The sequence below is a fragment of the Balaenoptera physalus genome, assembly GCF_965194825.1.
Source record: "Balaenoptera physalus genome assembly, chromosome: 4".
NCBI classification, from domain to species: Eukaryota; Metazoa; Chordata; class Mammalia; order Artiodactyla; family Balaenopteridae; genus Balaenoptera; species Balaenoptera physalus.
Window position 1 is genome coordinate 70,783,608 of NC_138891.1, and position 23,352 is coordinate 70,806,959.

At 43.7% G+C, this 23,352-nt stretch overlaps 1 protein-coding gene across 2 annotated transcripts in view; it reads right to left on the reverse strand.

Annotated features, from left to right (window-relative positions):
- The window catches only part of MB21D2 (Mab-21 domain containing 2), a 116,891-nt gene that overhangs the window by 10,062 nt on the left and 83,477 nt on the right, over nt 1-23,352 (reverse strand). Inside the window, exon 2 of one of the 2 annotated variants that reach the window (XM_082461529.1) lies at nt 18,162-18,287. The exons of the other annotated variant lie outside the window; for it this stretch is intronic. The gene's annotated coding sequence lies outside the window, so the exon portion shown is untranslated. The remainder of the gene's footprint in view (nt 1-18,161; nt 18,288-23,352) is intronic. 2 annotated transcript variants of the gene reach the window in all.

Below are 23,352 nucleotides of genomic sequence, written 5' to 3' on the forward strand. Positions count from 1 at the left end.
GTTAGTTTAGAAAAGGAGTGATCATTTTAGAAGGCTCATTCCTGAAAGATAAAAACAGTAGCAAGTGAAAAGTAAGAGTGGTGCCAATACGGTATCATAAGGCTACCTAAGGATACAGAAACATACCAGTGATGACCAGATTACCTCTCTCCTGATCTTCAGAAGCAGCAAGAAGCTTCTAATGGAGATGATCAGCATTAAGTCAAATGTACTCTCCTTCAGCCTGTGACCCAGCTGAGTCTGGTTTGTATTCCTTTCTCATTTGGGGATGTATATGCCAACTGCTTAATTACTCTGAAACTGGAAGGCTGGGTTTGATGGGTGGGGGGGAGGCTCTAGATTTTAGAAGAGGAATAATGAAGGAGGCCAAGTCTGGGAAATTGCAAGGATGGTGGTAGGATTCAAAACTTGGGTTTGATTTATTCATGCATGTGACCCATAAGTATCAGTGCCTCCTCTGAGCCAGTACTATGCCAGATACTGAAGACACAACAGTGAAAAGAAACACACTGTCCCCACTGCATGGTCCTTATGTGGAGTGAGAAAGCCAGTTACATTTGTATCAATCAGGAGAGATGTGATTATGCTGAGTAACAAACCTAAAACCTCAATGACTTCAAACAACAAAGTCTTATTTTTCATTCAGGCAACGTGACCATACGAGGTTGCTGGCTAGGGCTCTTCTTTCCTTCATCCAGGACCCAGGTGGCTACAGTACCCCTCATCTAGAAGCTCACAGGCCCTCTACTGGAGGAAAAGGAAGCCCTGGGGGATCTCTTTTCGGCAGCTAAATGCCTTGGCCTGTGAAGGACATATGTCATTTTCATTCACACATCACTGGCCAAAACTAGTCCCACCCAACCCTAGGGAAGAAACTGCAGTTCTACCTCATGCTGGGAAAGCAGAGAGCCAGAAATATTTGATAAGCGGCATGAACAACTCCCACACTAATCAAATAAGCACACACTAATGGACATATAATTATAAGCTGAGATAATAACTCTGAAGGAAGTGAATAAAGGTCCTAGCCGAAACACAGAAGAGGATGAGGAGGACTGCAAATTGTTTTGCCTGGAGAATGAAAAATTCAAGAAGACCATGAGATCCATCTTCAAATATGTGATGAGTTATCCTGGTAAAGGAGAAATGGACTTTAGGATTCCAATAAGTAGAAGGTGTATACAGAGAAAAAAAAAAAATCAGTCTAATCTGTAAATGAAAGGCTCGTCTATCTAGTAGAATCTTCTAGCAAGGCTGCCTGTGGAGGGAGTACATTTCCTGTCCCAAGAAATGACCAATCAGCATTTTCAGCAGGGGTGACGACTAAAAATACTAACATGCGATGGAGTCTTGAGTATAGGTGTCCTTCAAGGTGGCTGCCCGTCACCAAAGCCTCCTCCTGCTGAAGGTACCACGTAGACTGCTGTAGCCACCGACGGCCGTGCAACGTGGGCCCCATAACAGGTGCAGGAAGAAACCCAGGGGAGCATTTATTATGTTCCAGTGGAGGAGGCTGCTCTTCCCTCTCATCTGTTTTACTCTGTCATTTCTAATCTGCAACCCAGCTGCTATCACAATCCTCCAACCAACTCCACCGATTTTACAAGAAGAGATCACAGGAGTAGCAATAACACACATCAGAACAAAAGAAGGACTGACTTTACAAAGCACACTTTCAAAGTATGTACATCTCATGTCAAGGGTTCTCTGAGAAGGGCACAAACATTGATTGGCTCTACTATGCATTAAGGCATAGGCGGAATGTCTCACCTATGTCATTTCCTTCTATCCTCTTGGCACTTCGAAGTAGGTCATCCTGTCCCCATTTTACGGATGAGGAAATCAAGATAAGTAACAGTCGAGTAAATTGTTCATGGCCATAAAAACGGAAATGGGATGAAAATTCAGGTTCATTCCATACTCTCTTCACTATCCCAGTGATGCTTTCCAGCATTAAATGGGCTCTCCTGAGAGGATAAAGAATTTAATATCTGTGGATCTTTAAAATTGCCACATGAAACACTGTAAGAAACAGTTAGTGGAAGCTTATTTCTCTGTCCAAAAATAAAACAAATTCTATTTTGGAGTAAAACGATTTTTAAAGCAGATTAAAAGCTCATTTTAGCCATCCCTGGGAAATGAAGTATTATAAGCAAAATGGGTCAAGGATTATAGGAAAGACAAGATTACAAATGACTTAAAAAAAAAAAAGTGAGTATCTAGTGCTGTGACACACAGCCATGTGTGCATGCACGTGTGTGTACTGCATACTTAACTCAGACAATTCTGAAAGAGCATTCCACAAGTATTTTAATTCCAAGGGCATCCTTGGAACTCTTTCAGGCCCCCAAGACAAACTCTGAAAATGTTCCTATGTATTCAGATGCGTAGTTTAATTTGCTTACTTTAATCCAACAGCAAAGCCTAAATTTTAAAGTCCTATCCCCTAAGTTTTTACTACTAGACTGGGGGGGACAGAGAGTGGCCGAGAACATCATTACCAAGGGAAATACTAACCACAAAGTCAGAAGCTGTTACTGAGTTCTAAATCTTTTTCATTTGTGGACACAGCAGTATCTACCACCGTCACTTTTTTCCTCTGTGCAAAACTCAGCTCAGGCACACTGAGCCATGGGGAGAGAAACATGACGAATTCTGTGCCTTCTCTAAAAAAAAAAAAAAAAAAAAAGCAACCCAAACCCAAATCAAACCTAAACAACCTGTTATCCTGAGTCTCAATAAGAGATATGCCCCTTGTGACTCAGCAGCCTGAGAAACTATGTCACTGTTGATTAAAAAGGGACTCCAGGGCTTCCCTGGTGGCGCAGTGGTTGAGAATCTGCCTGCTAATGCAGAGGACACGGGTTCCAGCCCTGGTCTGGGAAGATCCCACATGCCGCGGAGCAGCTGGGCCCGTGAGCCACAATTACTGAGCCTGCGTGTCTGGAGCCTGTGCTCCGCAACAAGAGAGGCCGCGATAGTGAGAGGCCCGCGCACAGCAATGAAGAGTGGCCCCCACTTGCCACAACTAGAGAAAGCCCTCGCACAGAAACGAAGACCCAACATAGCCATAAATTAAAAATAAATAAATAAATAAATAAATAAAAAAATTAAAAAAAAAAAAAAGAAAAAAAAAAATAAATAAATAAAAAATAAAAAGGGACTCCACAGTGTAGAGTAGTGTAGCTGTGGTCTACACGACACACTCAGAGTTGCTACATTAGCTCAAAAATGGTTGCAATTTATATAAAGACCCAGCTAAAGGATTTTAAAACTTCATTGGCTAGCAAAAGTCCTGCCTTAAAATTAGTTTACTTTGGAAATGTTCATACAGAAATGTAGAGATAATAGTATAATGAATCACCATATACCCACTACTCAGCTTCAACAATTATGCTTGCCATTCTTTTTTCATTTATTCACAGATTTTTGGCTGTAGTTCTTTAAAGCAAAGCCCAGATATTATACCATTTCACCCATAAAACACATCAAAATATTTGTCTGACAAAACCTTTTAAAACTGTAACCACGGGCTTCCCTGGTGGCGCAGTGGTTGACAGTCTGCCTGCCGATGCGGGGGATGTGGGTTCGAGCCCTGGTCCGGGAAGATCCCACATGCCGCGGAGCAATTGGGCCCGTGAACCACAACTACTGAGCCTGTGCATCTGGAGCCTGTGCTCCGCAACAAGAGAGGCCGTGACAGTGAGAGGCCCGCGCACAGCGATGAAGATTGGCCCCCGCTCGCCGCAACTGGAGAAAGCCCTCGCACAGAAACTAAGACCCAACACTGCCAAAAATAAATAAATAAATAAATAAATTAATTAATTTAAAAAAAACTGTAACCACCATTTTCATATCTAAAGAAGATTTAAAATGATTACTTATTATTACTATTATTGACTTCACTGATTTTACCTTTTTCCTAATATGCGTGAATATATGAGTGTGCACATGTAGGACAGGCTGTTGATGCCCTGCACCTGCAGCCATTGGTAGGGGGTTTCCTGTGAGATGGCAACTTCCCTCCTTAAGGCCAATGATTCTGCTCCTTGGCCTGAGGGTTATCTCTGCTCTGGCACCACTGGGAAGTGCAGGGGAGTTCATGCAGGAGAACTTACTTTAATCCAGCAGAACGGGAGGGCAGGAATCAGCAGACAAGTGCCCCGCTTCCCCAGACTCTGGTGGGACAATTCTGAGTCCTACACAACTTCCCAGAGGGTCCCAAAAGATGAATCTGCTCATGAACAGTCCCTTAATTGGTTTTTCTCCCTTCTCCATCTCAACGGCTCTACTCCCTCCCTCGTGCTTCTCACAATCACCTCCCAAGTGAGCTATCACATCAAGAGTTTACTGGAACCTTCAAGGGTGAAAATTTTCAGTGATATACTTGGATTGACACTGTCAGTCTGACACTGTTATTTCCTGACATGATGAGAGACCCCAGAGCCACTATATCTGCAACCAAGGGACTCCTATTACTTACTCAGAAGAGATGGAAGGGAGAAACTAGGAGCCCGTTAATAAGCTGACTATAAACTACATGGGTAACTACCTAAAGGCATCTCCTCTTGTCCTCTGAGAATAATTTAACTCTAGGACATTTTCCAAAGCACCAATTTGCAGCCAACAACCTTAGCCAGAGATTTTTAAAAAGCTACTATATAATTACAGTGTGAGCTAAGATCATAGTCTGATACCTGATTTTTAAAAAAGATTATAACAGTGCATTTTTCCTTTGATGCCCAAGAACAGACCAGGTAAATAAACGGATTCCGTCTTATAAAGCAATTCCCAATAACTGCCAGGAGGTGGCGCCCACACTCCATTCATTTACTAAGAGTTTTTGGAACCGAAGTCATAAAAATCCTCCAAAGAAAGCTCTAGGGAAACAGGCTTAGCAAAGGGCTAAGACTTGGTAAGACTATATTAAAGCACCACTTCGGGGCCTATTTGCCCTCAGCGACTCAAAACCTTGTCTTTTGGTCTCCCAGAGGAAACCTGGTTATTCGGGAGCTGACGTGCTCCATCTAGGTGGAGCCCAGGCTGAAAGATGCTTTGTCTGGGCAGGCAACACGGTTGGCAAACGATTCTTCAGAGTATATTGGGGCTTCCCTGGCGGCGCAGTGGTTTAAGAATCTGCCTGCCAATGCAGGGCACACGGGTTCGAGCCCTGTTCTGGGAAGATCCCACATGCCGCGGAGCAACTAAGCCCGTGAGCCACAACTACTGAGCCTGCGCGTCTGGAGCCTGTGCTCCGCAACGGGAGAGGCTGTGACAGTGAGAGGCCCGCGCACCGCGATGAAGAGTGGCCCCCGCTCTCCGCAACTGGAGAAAGCCCTCGCACAGAAATGAAGACCCAACACAGTCAAATAAATAAATAAATAAATAAATTTATTAAAAAAAAAAAAAAGAGTATATTGAAGACCTTGTTGCAAAGTACAGTTTCAGCTCTCATCGGTTGCAGCTGAGATGAAAACAAAACAAAAAAACCATGAATAAAGCTTCAGGTGCCAGGAATAAGGGAGACAGAAGGCAGAGTAAACAGTTTTTGATGGTATGAGGTTTAAGGCACCGCTCTTTCTGCAACGCTGTTTCATTCTGACTACAAATAACACACTCAAAGATTTCAGGAGCCAAGATGGAATTGATTTTTTTAAACCTGGCTTCAATCAATAAATAATCCAAATAAACACTGCCTTACTTTGTGTGATGCTTTGCAGTTCCCAGATCCTTTCCTCATTAGTTCCCAGCAATGATGCTGTGAAGAACACTAGAGTTTTCATTGTACAGGCATGGAAGCTGGCTCTTGACAGCTAAGTGACTAGCCAAGATAAGTGTACAAAATATCCACAGAGTTCTTTGGCCTGAACAAGATTAAAAACTAGTCTGATTGGGCTTCCCTGGTGGCGCAGTGGTTGGGAGTCTGCCTGCCGGTGCAGGGGACACGGGTTCGAGCCCTGGTCTGGGAGGATCCCGCATGCCGCAGAGCGGCTGGGCCCGTGGGCCACAGTTGCTGAGCCTGCGCGTCTGGAGCCTGTGCTCCGCAACAAGAGAGGCCGCGATGGTGAGAGGCCCGCGCACCGCGATGAAGAGAAGAGTGGCCCCCACTTGCCGCAACTGGAGAGGGCCCTCGCACAGAAACGAAGACCCAACACAGCCATAGATAAATAAATAAATAAATAAATAAAATAATACTTAAAAAATATATATATACATATATATTAAAAAAAAAAAAAAACTAGTCTGATCACATACAATTATTTTGAAAGAAGGAAGGGGGTGTTATTTGGGTTCTTTACCAGGTTATCAATTTGTTTCTTACAGGGTGAGCAGAAAGAGAAAGAAAGGGCTGAAAATGTAAAGCTTGCTCTGTCAGAGGCAATCTATGGATGATAAACCTAGAGGTCTGGGTTACGCCTAGACTGACTGGGTTACTGACAAAATGCCCCTCTTTCCTTAACTACACCTGCTAAACAAACACACATCATTCCTAGAAAATAATTCGTCTTTAAGTTTCAAATAATGAGATACCTAAAATTAGTAATTTTCCACATATTGTTATAACACCTATATTAGCCATGACCCCCTTGTCTATATTGTCTTCATCTTCATTTAATTTGAAAAAAAAATGTTATTTCATTGTACTAATACCCTCAATCAAGTTTCCAAACAACAAAGTAGTAACAACCTAAAAATCTGCTACTTCAAAAAATAGAATCTCAGTTAACAAGTCTTAAAAGTTTTTCCACTGTATAAAGCTGGAACATTCCATACAAAAGTTCAGATTAGTACAATTACACCCGTACCTAAAATTTAAGGAGGGACGAGGGGATCAAATAAATATTTCCAAGGAAAACAGACCTGGAAAAAAGTATTGACAGCCTGACACACTAATAAAGAGCAGAATCTACTTCTGAGCCACAACTGTCTACCTGATAATTACTTTCAATGACTGGATAAAACCATACTTTATTGTTTGAGCTTGAAAATGTTCACATCAAAAGAAGTCAGACTTAAAAAACAACTAGTCAAAAAGCTCTGTGCAGGAGGTTGACATTTGCAGTTTAAGAGCATGAGTAGATCATTTGAAAGAGGGTCAAATTGTTGCAGTGTTTTTAAATCCAGGCTGGCACAATAAAAAAAAAAAAGCCGAAGAGAAAGTCAAAAAGGGAGTCTCTTCATGCTGGCAACTGCAAGTGATACTTTGAAAATGGCTTCTTTCGCCTACTTTTCCTCCAACCATCCAAAGCTAGAGCAAGAGTCAGTGGTATGAGGATGAAAAGGGAAAATCAATATTCTAGCCAGAGACTGTAAACTACAATGGTGGCTAAGAAAGATACAAAAGGGTTTGGATTTTTTTTTTTTTTTTTTAAGCTTTATACTGTTGAAGGATGTTGTTTGAATCAGTTGCCAGTTTGGTAACTCTTGGACTCCAGGGGATAAAACTGAACTTGTGTGTACCCTGCACAAAGAATGGGAATGAATCATAGATTACTGGGGACAGAAATGAATTCCAAAGTTCTGTACTCCAACTGTCATGGGACAGAACATGTTGCTAAGGCCCAAAGGGCAAGGGTGACACAGCACAGCACCTGGCACAGGTACTGAGAAGCAAACGCAAAGTCCTGACCCTCAGGCAAGGGCTCTCTCCACTCCATGCCGGGGTCACTAACCAAACAGTGGGAAAATATGGGTCCCCCCATCCCACCCCAGAAGGACTGAAGCATAATCTCTAAGGAGACATATGTGTTTTAAACTAGCAAATTTTTAAATGCTTTTAAAAATGGAGACTGCCTGCTCCCTCCCTAAATTTCAAAGCAGGAAGTTTTGTTACATGGACTCAAGAAAAGGCAGAGCTGTCTGGGTAGAGGAAGGGGTTCACTGGACCAGTGATTCTCTAAAATCTTCAAGAGCTGAGATTAACCACCCTTCAAATCAGGAGAGATTGGTGGGACATTGGGAAACATGCCAGTAATTGAGATTCAGGAAAGACGAGACATCTCTCATGCCTCACACCTGGGGAGCTCATTTACATCTCCAACCTCCAAGTTATTCAGTTTGCTTTGAATGAAAAAGATATTTTTGTTAGATTCCTGCCAATTATTTTTTCAACCCCTCTAACTCCCTCTACCCATCAGACAGTGGCTGATTTTTGTCTTCTGTTCAATCTTAAGCTTGGACAAAGCAACTGTGGAATCAACCGAAATCCTTAAGGGTACTTTGCCCAAGAACCACCCTCGCTCGGGAGCAGTATGTGGGTGGGGGGGTATCGACTGTAGGGCTGACTTGGCAGCCCAGCCATACACCTGTGGCCATGGGCACAATCACAGCTCAGTCCTTGAAATCAAAGATCACACCGTTTAGACAGAAGTGTACAATCTCCAAAGCTATCGACTGCCTGGGAGGTGAATTTAGACACGGTGGATTTAATACAGACACCCATTTGCATACTGTGTCCCTTCCAAAAATCCAGTGAGATTAGGTTTTATAGTGAAGCGGGAAAAAGACTAAATGACAAGCATTCTTTTAAAAAGTAGTGCCAGCTTGAGAGAAGTCATTAAAGGACTCAAACCAAAGTGTGATGTGACTGTGAGATGTAGAAATCTCATTTTAAGGTCGTTACAAAAATGACATTTGTGTACTGACCCAAGTCTTGTCATGAGAGTACCTTTCAGATGAAAAATTCCATAAATTCATTTTAAAAGGGGGGAAGGGTGGTTTGGGGAGAAACCCTCGAGCAAAACCATAGGACATTTTCTATGTTTCCACTAGAGGTCGTGCCTTCCTTTTTCTTTAAGGTTTCGGACAGGCTCCAAGTCAAAGGACTGGAGAAAGGCCTGAAGGTTGGATATAAATTTTTAAAATTCATACCTGATTTTACTGATATGCTTTCTAAGTGAGTCTGAAATGGATTTGGGTTTCAGATACAGTGTTTCTTACCGGTGAACCCCCAGTGTCCGCACGCTGCTGGCAGCAAGTCTTCTGAAATAGTGGGATGGATGTCATACGTTCACTGATAAATTTCCACAGCTTTAAGGTAAAGAAGGCATATGGAAAAGGAAGATACCCTAAGAGATAATGTGGATGATGTGATGGAGAGATCATAATTTTAGGATATAGAAAAGCTTGAATGTGAACCCTAGCTTCATGATTTATTACCTTTGTGACATTTGGGTAAGTGTACTGAACTTTTTGAAACTTTAGTTTCCCCATTTAAAAAAAAAAAAATGAGGATAATACTACCTCTTTCACAAGGTTATTATGAGACTTGCCTGAAACAGTTACATAAAGCTCCCAATACAATTTCCGGAACTTTGCAGATGCTGAGAAACTGTACTTTTCTTTTTAAAATAGCATTCTGTTCACACTTCTCTGGGTCAATTAATATTACTGGCTTTTACCTTGCTGTTTGGGCATGTGATTTTTTTTTTTTTTTTTTAAGGAAATGTTCCAGTATTTGCCTATCTGTTCAATCATCTCTGTCCCTCCCTTCTTGTTTTTTTCTTTTGATTTTAGTTTCCCCACGTTTGTCAAGTAATGTGGGTTGAATGAATCAAAGCTCATGACAACTCTGCCATCTTTGTAGGGGACAGAAAAGCATTTTTAATGAAAAGTCAGCACAAAGTACCTGGTTGGTAGGAGTGATGCAGAGAGGGAAACGGGACGAACAGGAAAAGACAGATGTACTGATTTTTATGGTCAGTTTTAGCTTAATACCATCTTTTTTGTTCTCTGTGAATTTGGTATATGAACAAAATGTAGTAAAATCCTTGATACTGAATAGATTCTGTCTTGTAACTACAGTGGTTCTCTAATGAGCATGTAGAATAATCATCTGGAGAAATTATTAAAACACAGATTGTTGGGCCTCGGCCACCAGAGCTGCTGATTCAGTGGTTCTGGTGGAAGACCTGGGAATGTGCATTTCTAACAAGTTCCCGGTTGATGCTGATGCTGGTTAGAACTGGTTTAGCACCGTCACAAAATTTACAATCCAACTACAGGAAAGAAAATGGAATCAGTTTAAGGAATCTAGGCTCTAATCCTGATCTTCCATGAATTCACTGTGTGGTGAGGAAGGTTCATTACCTGTCATGCCCAATTTGCTTACCTGGAAAGAGGAACAATGTCTCTCTACTGATGAGATCAAATGAGGGTCAAAAGAAGAAATGCGTAAATTAAAACTTTGAAAAATTAGAAACTACTCTGGAGGAACAAAGTAACGGATCAACAATTCTAACAGCCTATGAGAGTTCATCTGAGATGCCAACTTGACTACATCAGGGGATGTGCAGATCTGGGGGTGTGTCTGCAGGGTGTTTCCAGATGAGGTTAGCATTTGAACTGGTAGACTCAGTAAGGTAGATGGCCCTCCCCAATGTGGGTGGGCATCATCTGATCTGTCAAGGGCCTGAATACAACAAAAAGTGCAGGAAGGAAGGATTCACCCTCTTTTTCCTTCCTCACTGCTTGAGCTGGCACATCTCATCTCGCCTCCTCCCATCCTCAGACTGGGATTTACACCACTGGCTCCCCTCATTCCAGGCCTTCAGACTCAGACTGAATTACAGCACCAACTTTCCTGGTCTCCAGCTTGCAGTCGGCAGATAGTGAGAATTCTCAGCCTCCATAATTGCATGAGTCGATCCTTCATAATAAATCTCCTTTTATATCCTGCTGGTTCTGTTTCTTTGGAGAACTCTAATACACAGCCATTACTTAAAAGATTTCCTTGAAAGACTGGAAAGTGACAGTCCTGGGTTCTAGTCTGGTTCTGCCTCTGACTTACCCTGGACACACACTTGACCCTTAGGGGTCATAGTTTTCCATCTAGCAAGAGGTTTAGAGAAAAGATGATCCCTAAGGTCTTTCAAATGTAAAAATGCTATGGTCCTAGGGTCAGAACGTGAGCAGTGATTGGGGCTCGGGCAGGTCTCAATCTAGAGAACACCATCTCCCCTCCCAGAGCTGAGGGCAAGTTCTTTTATTCTGTCTGCATGGATCACCCAGCAGTAACCTAAGGGCCACAACCTTGGCCCACACTTCAGTGTAGACCAGTCCCAGAACCCAGGTGTGCCATAGCCCTGCCAGCCCTCAGCCTGAGCTCTCAAACATTCCAAAACCAAGCTCCGTATTGGCTATCATTACTGAAACAGTAAATTTGTCATCATTAGATCACCAGAGCCCTACACCATCCATTCAGTTAACAAATGCTTGAGATTCTGTCTCTAAAATGTCTGCTGTGTCATGCCCTCCCCAGACATCCTATTGCCACCGTATGTCACTGTCACAGTTGAGTTTAAGCCCTCATGTCTCTCACAAGGACAACTGCAACCCCTCTTAATTGGACTCCACTCCCCTTCACCACCACCCAGCATAAGCTGCCAAAAGGAGCTCCTTCAAGGTCGGATCTGATCGCATCACTCACCTGCTCCAAATCCTATAGGGTGGCCACCATCCCTGTAGCCAAGGCCTCCCAGGGGACTTCCCTGGCAGTCCAGTGGTTAAGACTTGGTCCTTTCACTGCAGGGGGCACGGGTTCGATCCCTGGTCAGGGAACTAAGATACCACATGACATGAGGCACAGACAAAAAATACTGATAAAAATAATTAATTTTTTTAAAAAAGGGGGCTTCCCTGGTGGCGCAGTGGTTGAGAATCTGCCTGCCAATGCAGGGGACACGGGTTTGAGCCCTGGTCTGGGAAGATCCCACATGCCGCGCAGCAACTGGGCCCGTGAGCCACAATTACTGAGCCTGCGCGTCTGGAGCCTGTGCTCCGCAACAAGAGAGGCCGCGATAATGAGAGGCCCGCGCACCGCGATGAAGAGTGGCCCCCACTTGCCGCAACTAGAGAAAGCCCTCGCACAGAAACGAAGACCCAGCACAGCCATAAATAAATAGATAGATAGATAGATAGATAGATCGATAGATAGAAAAAAGGGCCTCCCACATTCTGAGGCCAACTTCCATTTCAACATGGGTCTTACTGCTCCCTTATCTTCCTCAGTGGCTCCAGCCCCAAAGTGGATCCCCCAAGCTCTACTGGTCCCCTAACTATGTCCTTGCTTTCCAGCTCCCAAGCCTTTGCTCATTCTCTCCTTTTGACCCTCCATCCTTGCCTGTTGAAATCCGGCCAACTCCATCTAAAAGCTTCTGCCTCCTAACCCCTCACGTTCACACATGTTATTTCCTTTCTTTCTTTTTACAATCTCTTTGATTAACCTGATATTTTATGAGATTTATGAGGTGACTTGTATTACAGCTATCTGAATTCATTCCCAAGTCTCACACAAGATAAGTTTTTTGCGGACTTACCCGTGTCCCCCTGAGTCCTGGGGGTTAGGCTACTGAGATCTAGCAACAGTCCATCCTGATACAGAATATGTCCTTATAACATGAACTAGCTCGGACTGCAAATAGCGAAATTATGTCACCACAATAAAAGTAGTGTTAGTTCATACGCAATTTTCCAAGAATGTTAATATTTTGTACAACCAAGGAATAGCCATCAAACAAAACATGCTCAAACACAGCAGAATGCATCAATCCACAGAACGAATGACGCTCAAATTCTTCGAGACTCAAATTGGCATGTGATCTGTCATGGAAATGCTTTTGTATGACTTTAGTGCATTTCATCTTTGTCTCCACAATTCAACAACTTTACCCCCTTTTTGTCCCCCCTAAAACCCTTTTCATAAAGCCACTTTCAACCTTTTTTCAACGGTAAACTCCTGTATTAGAGTATTCTGTCTTTATTTGTTCAGTACTGCTACTGCTTTTGTTAATTTCCTGGTTACAAGGTCAAATAGGTTTGGAGTGATCTGCTCCTAACCCTGTTTTCCCCACAAGCCCTGTTGTTTTCTGAGTGTCTGCTACGAACCAAGTATATTATATGTTATATCTCACTACTTATATGCAAAATCTTTCAGTCTGACATTCTACCCTCAATTTACAAGAAAAGAGTCAGACTCAGTGGTTAAGGGTTTTGCTGTGGTGACTCACACAGGGTTGCCCGAGCCCCACACGTGGGCTTCTCACTGCTATGGTGGCTTCCAAACTGAGTGCCAAGGGCCGAGCGCTCCTCTCAGGTCCTGTAGCGAGTGGAGGGTGAGGGCGTGTGAAGGGTAAGGGAGACTGCACCTGCGCCAGATGGGCAGCCCCTGGGCCTCCCGCCCCCGCTAGAACCACTCTTATCTGTTTTACATATTGGGCTTCCTCTGATGCTTCTATGTGAAGTAAGAGTCCTACAGTTTTAAAAGGGAGGAATAAAAAGGGTTGAAAATCACTGCATCCTATCAAGCTGGCTATTTCCCAATTCTGCCTGAGGCTGGCCTTCAGCAGAAAAATAAATCAGTTGCTTACAAAAGATCTACTCTATACAGAATGCTGTTGTGGGATTGGGGGGGGGTCCCCCAAATTCCCTGCTCTAATCATTCCAAAGCTCTAAAAAGACTTCACTTTACGCCCACTTTACTCGCTCATTTGACCCTCTCTACCCCTTTCCAGACACCGCAAGGCAGGTTGGGGGCTGGCAGAGGTGCAGGAGCCTGGAGGGCAGACCCTCCAGCTAACGCCCTAGGGAGAAGGTGGATCTGAACCCGAGCAGGACCCCCAGGGCCAGTCCTGGTGCTTCCTAAGGAAGGCGGGCTCCTTGCCACCAAGAGAGCTGGTTGGACAAGACGCTCTTTAACATTCTTCCTGACTGAAAAGAGTGTGTTTCTGAGCTGAGGGAAGGAGGGGGAGATGTTTTAACAGTGAGTTTATAGCAAGCAAATGGGTGTAATGGGTGCAATGGGTGTAAAGCACATGCCCCACAGACACACGCAGAGGCAAATACAGACCTTTCGGATGGGTTGTTTCTCTAAACTTCGTGACTAGTAAGGAACAGATGCGAAGAAAGAAAGCGAAATATGATGAGTGCTGATATAACTGAAGCAGAATGGGACAGAATACATCTATCTTTAATTCCCCCCCAAGAGAATAATGCCTAACAACACAAAAGGTCGTTTCAGATCTTTCCAAGGACCTCTCGGCGTCCAGCGGTGAGGCTCCATGTTTCAGGGAAAGGACGTGCGGGGAAGTTTCTTTAAAGTGGTTAGAAAGAAAACAACGGGCGCTGGATCTACAGCCAGTCTCTGGGCAATGAATGATTCGTCACCATCTCCTTCTGGTATTGATTCTCGCCTCAGACAGACAACAAGTGATTGCAGATGAAAGCACGCATGCCTCGGTGACTGCTCAGCCTGTGTCTGAAAGCTTCCCCAGCATCCTGGCCCCCGCACACCCCGTACCCGGGCTCTCACTGCAAAGGCCCATCCCCCTCCCTGTGGGAGCAGCTCAGCTGGCCTCACCTGCACACATCTGGAGGTACCACCCCTGGGGTACCTACACTGCAGCCTCACCACCTGTTTTCCATGCCCAGAAATCTATTTCAAACACACACACAGAAGAGTCTGACATTATGCCTCCTTCAAATAACAATGTCCATGTCACTGATTTTAAAATTCTCCTTGATGCTGCTGTCTTCCAGATATTGCTAATGCCATCATCCAACCACTCCTAGCCTCTTAATAACATAGCCCATTTATTGAGCATCTACTTTGAGCCAAGGATTTTTTAATGTATTACTGTTCATCTTTACGCTGCCTCTGAGTGGTATGAAGAAAGGGAGAGTCTTAGGTTAAATAATTACCCAAAGTCTGTGGATCTGACCTTTGAACCCAGGTGTCTGATTCAGAAGACAATTAACTTGGGAATTCCCTGGCGGCTCAGTGGTTAGGACTCTGGTCTTCCACTGCAGGCAGGGGACACAGGTCTGATCCCTGGTCAGGGAATTGGGATCCCTGCATGCCAAGCAGTGTCACCAATATATATATATATAAAGAAGAAGACAGTTGACTTACAAACAACTCACACAGGTCAGTGCGAACAACTAGCCACATCCCGTTTCCCCCTTTTCTTAAGTTCCTTCTCACAGCTCCATGGAGATGGCAAAGGGACTAAAGCCTTCAAATACTAGGGGTCCAGAAATGAAAGAAGCTGGGAAATCTAGGGAGAATTGAACCTGGAGACAGATTTTCAGGCCTGGATTTTCTGTCTTTTCCCTCTCCTCTTGCCTGAAATTCTACCCATTAGGTTCATTTTCACAATTAGAAAGAGAAAATGGAAATCGCTTCTTGGAAGTTAAGGTGCTAATTACCATTTACTCCTTAGGATAAATGTGTTCAATCGAAGTGAGACATTCTCACCACAGTGGAGACCACCTGCCTGGCTGGGATGGGAGCTTTGATTCAGTGGATTGTGATTTGTGCTGGAAGGCCCTGAGGACAGACGTCAGAGACAGGGAGGCCTCCAGAGGCCGGGCCAAGGAAATGAGGTGTCGGTTTCAAAACTGCTCTTCCTTCCTACTACACGGACTCCTACCCCCAACCCACGCTAAGAAGACAAGTATTAGGGCTCAGCTGATGACTGAGTTAAAATGGCACCGATGAACCCAGGCATTATTTGGGGTGTTTTTACATGGAAATATGTGATCTGATTCCAAACAAACAAATATATATTCATCATATTTCTAAATGTGAGGCTACCAAGAGACATTATTCACAGCAAGTCATACAGAAGCTAATTACACGAGCACAAACAAGCTTAACAGAATCAATCCAAAGGCAATGGGGAGTGGGGGAATCTGCTTCAATTCTTCACTCCTACAGGAAGTTGTTTCTAAATGTGGTTGAAGAGGAGAACCTGTGATACCCTGGAGAGTAACTCTTACTCTTTCACTTTAATTATTCATTTCTCCTCGAAATAAGATTCAATAAAAAAAGTAATATTAGTTCATTTCAGACACCCATTTTGATAGGCATGGTGGGATAGAATTCACTATTAAAACAAGATCTTGCCAACTAACTTTATTACTCTCGTGCCCTTTAAATATCCACCTAGAAGTTATCCCACAAACATAAGAGCAAATGCAAATCACTGGGCTTTGTGAACCATAAAATCCAATATCAAGTAAGTGTTATCAGGGTGATTAGAAGGGAGCATGAGATCCAAAGGGACAGAGAGGACTAAAAAAGGTGAGAGCCTGACCTATTCTTTTTTTTTTTTTAATTAATTAATTTATTATTAATTTTTGGCTGTGTTGGGTCTTCGCTTCTGTGTGAGGGCTTTCTCTAGTTGTGGCAAGCGGGGGCCACTCTTCATCGCGGTGCGCGGGCCTCTCACTATTGCGGCCTCTCTTGTTGCGGAGCACAGGCTCCAGACGCGCAGGCTCAGTAGTTGTGGCTCACGGGCCCAGTCGCTCCGCGGCATGTGGGATCTTCCCAGACCAGGGCTCGAACCCGTGTCCCCTGCATTGGCAGGCGGACTCTCAACCACTGCGCCACCAGGGAAGCCCCCTGACCTATTCTTATTGAGCCAGTGACGCTCCCCACAGCCACGAGTGGATCATTTTCTCTTTCATGGCTTTGCTTCTCTGCGTGCAAATGGGAAGGAAGCATTCATCACTCGCATTCATCCATCTCAAAAGTGCCAGGGTCCTTAGAGAATCTAGTCTCACCACTTCATTGGAGGGATGAGAACACTTACGGACAAGAACGCCAAAGCAGGGCTGCAAGTACTTAAAACCCACAAAGCTAGTGAGTGTCAGAGCCTGGAGTGGGTCAAGGTCTCCTAATTCTTGCATCAGCACTGACACTCTGGTATAACAGTCAAGTATGACCACACAGAGTTGCTGAGATGGGCTATAAATATACAAACCTAAATCCTTTACAGGACAGCCCGGCCATCGCACTAATGCCAATAATCAGTTAACATTTGATTTCTCTGGTTTCTACCAAACAGCTATGACAGAATATAATAATATGATAGAAGTTGTTTGTGACACATTTAGAAGCTACTATAGTATTCGTTCAAAGTTAAATTGGCATTTTTTTAAAACATTATTTTCACACTGAATATCCTGAGTTCTCTATTTATAGGTAACTTTAACCAAACACATTTAACATTTTTTTAAAAATCAGGATTACCTGCAAAGAAATTCTGTTTAGAACAGATTTAATTTTGACTAATGCCATACAAAAATGCATCCAATTTGCTTTAAAAACACTGAGTCAACAAATGTCTGATATTCTCTAAAATGACTTGTAGCTGGAGGATTCCTAACTGGGTTGTGATCACGGCTTAACAAAATGCATCTCTCCAAGATAAGTGTACTCTCCTGGCTGAGAGCTGAAAGGATAGGAAAAAGATTACTCATGGCTGGTTTGGACTTCACATATGTATACGTAAAAGGTTCATTTCAAAAGTTCAGTACTTTTGCCAACCCATTTTATTCCAATCAATTTTTTTCTGAATAAAATTAAGATTAAGAGGTTGAGAAAATATAAAAGTCATGGAAGTAACCATTGGCTCCTATGCCGAAGCATTAACAGAAATACTTCTACTGGAAGGACATCCCACAGAGAGCCAAATGATCTTTATGGCAAAAAGTCCTGGGAGGTACACAGAGGAAAGTCCATCCAAACACTCTTCCCCCCCGCCCAAGTCTCCACCTTATTTCAAGGAGCAACTTAAAATATTACATCCTCTGAGCAGCCTTCCTTGATTCTGCCTAGTTGCTGCCATGTGTTGCCCCAGGCATATCCCTGATACACTCTACTTACTTACCTAGCTCCCAATTAGAATGTCATCTCCTGGGTGTAGGGGCCTGGTGGCCTTCTGGCCTATTCCCTTCTTTACTTCTAGCACCTAGCACAGTAACCGGCACAGAGGAAGCATCCAAGTGCTTACTGAATGAATGGAAACAATGAATGAGGAGAACAGAGGCCTGGACGAATGTGTGTGGGGGGAATGCAATTCATTTCAGACAAATTCTCTTGCCAAGCGAGTAAAAACATGGCGCGTAGAAAAGACCTCAGAGATCATCTGGCCCAACCTCCTCATTTTCCAGAAGCCAAGTAATCTTGGCTTAGTGCTGCATGAACTATAAAAGAATATTTCAGAAAACATATGAAAGAATATTAGGAAAAGCAAACATTCTCTCTAATGAAGGAAGATACCAGCCCACACAATCTGCAAGCAGAACTTAATTAAAATGTTCACAGTGCTAATTTTATCTGGCTTCTATTAGTGCCTTCAAAAGTGTCCATCTATTACCTGGCAGTGTCAAGTCTACATCATCCAGGCTCAATTACTTAGTATGTAGATCAGGCAAGATCCTCTCTTCCTCTCCCGCCTGTGTTTCTCCAGCTTTTCATGCTCATTAGCACCTCCAACAGAAGGCTGAGGAAACGAAACTTCAATTTATCAATGTCAACTGTTGAACCAGCAAATTGCATCAGTCCCGCCCACACATGGAAGTGTTTGGACAATTCTGAATCAACAAGATGTTGGCAGCTGTGTTCCTATGGTTCAGTAATTGCGTTGTTTCCTACTGTGCTCTACGGGTTGTGAAATGAATTTATTAAATAACCTACACAAAGGGAATGTGGTGTGGGCTAGTGGAAACAGCTCTGAGCTGGTGTTGGGAGACCGTCCCACTTTGACCACTAGCCTTGACTTCAGTTTTTCTAGTCCTCAGGCTCCTAACTACCTAAGAGGATAATTCTGCCCTGAGCAGCAGAGAAATCTCTGGCACCTAAACCATGGTTGTTACTGTGCTTCAGAGAATGCACTAGAATCTGTAACTGACCACTTCATACTGGAAGACAGTAGTCAGGAAAGGAAAATTGAGTCCACACACATGAAGCATATAATGGAGAGATTTAAACAGACATAGCGTATAAGAACCTGCTGTATAATACAGGGAACTCTACTCAATACTCTGTAATGACCTCTATGGGAAAAGAATCTAAAAAAGAGTGGATACATGTATGTGTATAACTGATTCACTTTGCTGCACACCTGAAACACAACAGTGTAAATCAACTCTACTCCAATAAAAATTAAAAAAAAAAAAAAAAAAAGAAACTAATTCTACTGTCTTTGGTAAGTTTGCCAGTTGGTATTTTGCCAGTTGTCCTGGGTTATTAAAACTAGTTGGTGTTTTGTAAATCTGGCTGTGTGACAGAATGAGACATATTTTCAAGTGAAGATGAAAAACTTACTTGGTATATTATTACAATTGTAAAAGAGGAAAAACAATTAAGTTTAAGAAAAGTCAACCCTAAGCCTAGTTGACCCTATTTCTGTTAGTGTTAAATTCGACTCAATCTTAGAAGGCAAAATGATTTGTGATTACAGAGAACGTCCCCAGAGAGCCACCCTGCTGAGGGGTGGGAGGGAAGTCTCCCTGGGCCCTGAATAGCTCAAGGTCTCTTGTGTGGTTGGGGTATTTTTTTCTGGGCAAAGATAGAAGAGTCTGAGTGGGAAAAATACCCTCCCTTCATCTGGGAGTTTGGCACTCACTCAGGACCCTAATTTTGTTTTCAATGGTTTCCCATTCTTTCTTAAAAAGCAAAAAAGTTAAAGTAAGGCTTTCTCTCAAATTAAGAAGAAAAATTCCACTCCTTTCCAAACACTGTAATCAATTATTTTATAAATAGGACTTGACTCAGATCCATAATCATTTACTGAAGTCTACACATAGCCCAGTGGTTCTGGCCAGGTGGTACAATGGCTGACAGATTACTTACCCTGGGCTTGATCTTTTCCACAATGGGCGGGACCATAGTTAATATGTGTCAAGCACAAGCCCACGGCTGGCTACGCTGAAGTCTATCATAGCCGGGCTAGGTGCTTAATTTCCCAATCTCCTACCTAAACCTTGAAGAAACTATAAGAGGTAGGTATTAGGATTACTATTTTGCAGACAGAGAAGTGGTTACTCAAGGGCATTAAGTGAGGAAGTAAGAAATTTAGGAACTAAAACCAGGTCTGGCTCACTCCAAATCTCACCAGCTTTCTGCAACAAGATGTTGGTGTGAATCTCTGGGATATTTTGTTCTTTCTAGACTGGATGACAAAGCCTTGCAAGGCACTCTTCCGAATAAATTAATGGTACTACACTGAGGCCTTTTCTTCCCAACAGAGTCAATGGAATATGTACACAGAAGTTCATCATCGGAGCTTTATGTGCTTTCGTTCTGGCTGAATGCTAATTTACTTTATTCTCTAATGAGGAGACCTCTAGCCAAATTGCAGGTCAACAGCCTGATGAGCGGCACAGTGGAGTGTGAGTTTTTAAAAAGCCACCCACGGAGCTGCATTCAGAGCTGAGGGTCAATGCTCCAGTCCTCCCTGGAATGTGCCATGGACCCAGACAGGAGGCCAAGGTTCCAGCTTGCTTCTGCCTCAGTACTGGGGCCGAGAAACCTGTATTCCCAACTCACAACTGTAGCAAGTCATTCCCCTCATCTGGGGCCTGTTTCCCCATCTGGAAAATGGTGGGTTTGGACCGACTGATGTATTTTTTAAAGTCAAGTCTATTGAGGTATAACTTATCTACAATAAAACTCACCCCTTTGACAGATACAGTTTGATGAGTCTGACACAGGTATACAGTTTGATAACTATAGCCACAATTGAGATACAGAAGACTTCCATCACCCCCCAAAATGTCCTCATGCCCTTTTGCAGTCAATCTCCTTTCCAAGCCCCAGGCAATCTCAGATCTGATTTCTATCCCTGTAGTTTTACCATTTCCTGAAGGGCACATAGGTGACAAAGTATATAGCCTTTCATGGCTGGCTTCTTTTACTTAGCATGGAACTTTAAATATTCATTCATGTTGTTGAATTCATCAAATCAATAGCTGGCTTCTTCTTATTGTTGAGCAGTATTTCCCTGTATGGATATGATGCACTTTGTTTATCTACTCACCAGGTGATGCACAGTTGGATTGTGTCTAGTTTTTTGCTAATATGAATAAAACTGTATGCCTCTGTGTTAACATAAATTCCATTTCTCTTAGGTAAATACTCAGCTGTATGATAGCTGTGCCATTTGTTAAGTGTGGGGTGTGTGTTTAACTTTCTTATAAAGTGTCTCACTGTTTTCCAAAGTGGCTGTGCCATTGTGCGTTCCCACCAGCCATGTATGCGGACTGGTTGCTATTTAATGGGTAGCCTTAGATAATGACTGCGATTCCTATCAATGTCCCATGAATATATCGACTCTTCCAGAGCAGAGGTCCCCTGAAATGCATCTCAGTAGCCTTCACAGCACCAAGGACAGATGCAAAGTAAGTGCACGGACTCAGTGTCGGGAGCCCTTCTGGCTCCGATAGCACTATCATTCTCTTTTTTTCCTTCTCTGGACACCTTGTTCTGTGACAGTGGAGAGTAAACACTGGCTTTAGGCTGAAATCGGTCTGGGACGGCCTGCAAAACTACCACCTACTAGCTGTGTAAGGTAAATACTTTCACCTCTCACAGGCTTGATTTCCTCTTCTGCAAACTGGAGGTGATCATTACCTTCCGCGCAGGTTGTCGGAAGATTAAATGATGTAATTATGTGTGCTCAACCCACAGTAAGTGCCCGGTAAATAGCAATTTTTCGCTTCTGCAGTTATAGACTGGCATGGCTGATAAAGAAATGGTAGGTGATAAACTTGACCCCCTTCCAAAAGTCCCCAACAACAACTAGAATGTGAAAACGGAGTGCCCTGTGTTCCACTGCACAGACCTCACCATGTTTTCCTGAGAGATTCAAATGGTTCAAGAGTTCCCTCTCTCCACGTATTATGTTGGTGTATTTATTCTTCTCCTTATTTATAATGTATACATGTGTGTATACGTGTATGTATTAAATACGTACATACAGCGAGAGAGAGAGAGAAATGAACAAAAGAAAGAGTTCCTCTCTTGTTGAGCTTAGAGTCTAATGTGTTCCTTTTAACTGATGTGTAGAAAGACACAGGACAGAAGTTTTGCCATGGGCAAGGAAAAAGGCAGAGTGCCAGGGCCAGCATTCTAGATGTCAGCCAAGCAGCTTAAAGTGTGGCAGCATTTATGGGATTGCTGCAGCTCTAACTTCCATTTTATTCAGGGAAATATACTGTAGGTCTAAAGGTTTCCTGAATGCTAGTGTGTGTGTGTGTGTGTGTGTGTGTGTGTGTTTTTGTGTGTGTGTGTGTGTGTGTGTGTGTGTGTGTGTGTGGATGGGGATTCCACTGATGGGCATCTGAGCTCTGAATAATGCATCAACACGTTTCATTTTAAGCACTGTTTGTGTTCCATCCCACCCACCCCACCCCCCTGCAAGCTAATTGCCTTGCTGTTTTGAGCACCCAGCTGTTGCTGTCTGAAACCTGACCTTCACTGTGAAGAGGCTCACAGCTGCAGCAAGCTGTCTACCTAGTAATGCCTGGGTTCTTATCGGCTTCATGCGTCTCGTTCCCTTAACCAACTTAGTGAAGTGGGTTGGTCTCCCTAGTTCCTTCCCCTAAACCATTAGTCTCTCGGCCAAAATAAGAGGAGGGGGCAAGTACCCCTTGAGGAGAGAGGCGTTCCGGTTGCAGGGCAGTCCTGCAGAGGGCCACTGGAGGCCTGCCTGGCTCAGCTCACTTTCCTACTAAGAGCGTGGTTCATGGACCAGGAGCAAGGGCATTACATTAGAATGTTCATTAGAATGCAGGATCTCAGGCCGGACTCTAGACCTACTGAATCAGGGGACCCCAAGTATGTGTAGGCACATTAAAGTTTCAGGAGTGCTAGAATGGGATATAAACCCCAGAGAGCCTGACCTAAGCATATAAGATGGCCAAGCAGATCGAGACAAAACTATGTTGGAAAGGCAATGTGGAGCGAAGGAAACAGCCAGCCCCAAAGACCCTCACTTCCTGATATTCATGCCCTTGTGTAGTTCCCGCGAACACGGAGTCAGGGTTGGTCTGTGTGGCAAATCGAATGTGTAGAAGTGAGAGCATGAGACTTCCGGGGCAAGGTCATAACAGGCACTGCAACATTTTCCTGGCTTGGTCCTTTGGATCACTTGCTGGGGTGGGGTGGGGAGGGGAGCGGGGTGGAAAGCCCATCACTATGTGGGGGGCTCTTTCAAGACCTGGTGGAGAGGCCCACATGGGGATAAATTGGGGCCTCCCAGCACCAACTGCCAGTCACGTGAACAAGCCAGCTTGTCGGTGGAACCTCCAGGCCCAGCCAAGCTTTCAGGTGACTGCAGATCCAGTCAACGCCTTACCTGCTACTTCATGAGAGACCCCAAGCCAGGAACACCCAACTAAGCCACTCCCAAATGCCTGATCCCAAGAGGCCGTGTGAGCGAATCAATGTTTAATGCTGTTTTAAGCCACTGAATTTTGCAGTATTGCTTATTCATTGACAAATGACTAGTACAAGGACAGAGAGCTGGGTCTGAGACTGGGCTCCGCCTACTAGGAGTGGTTTTC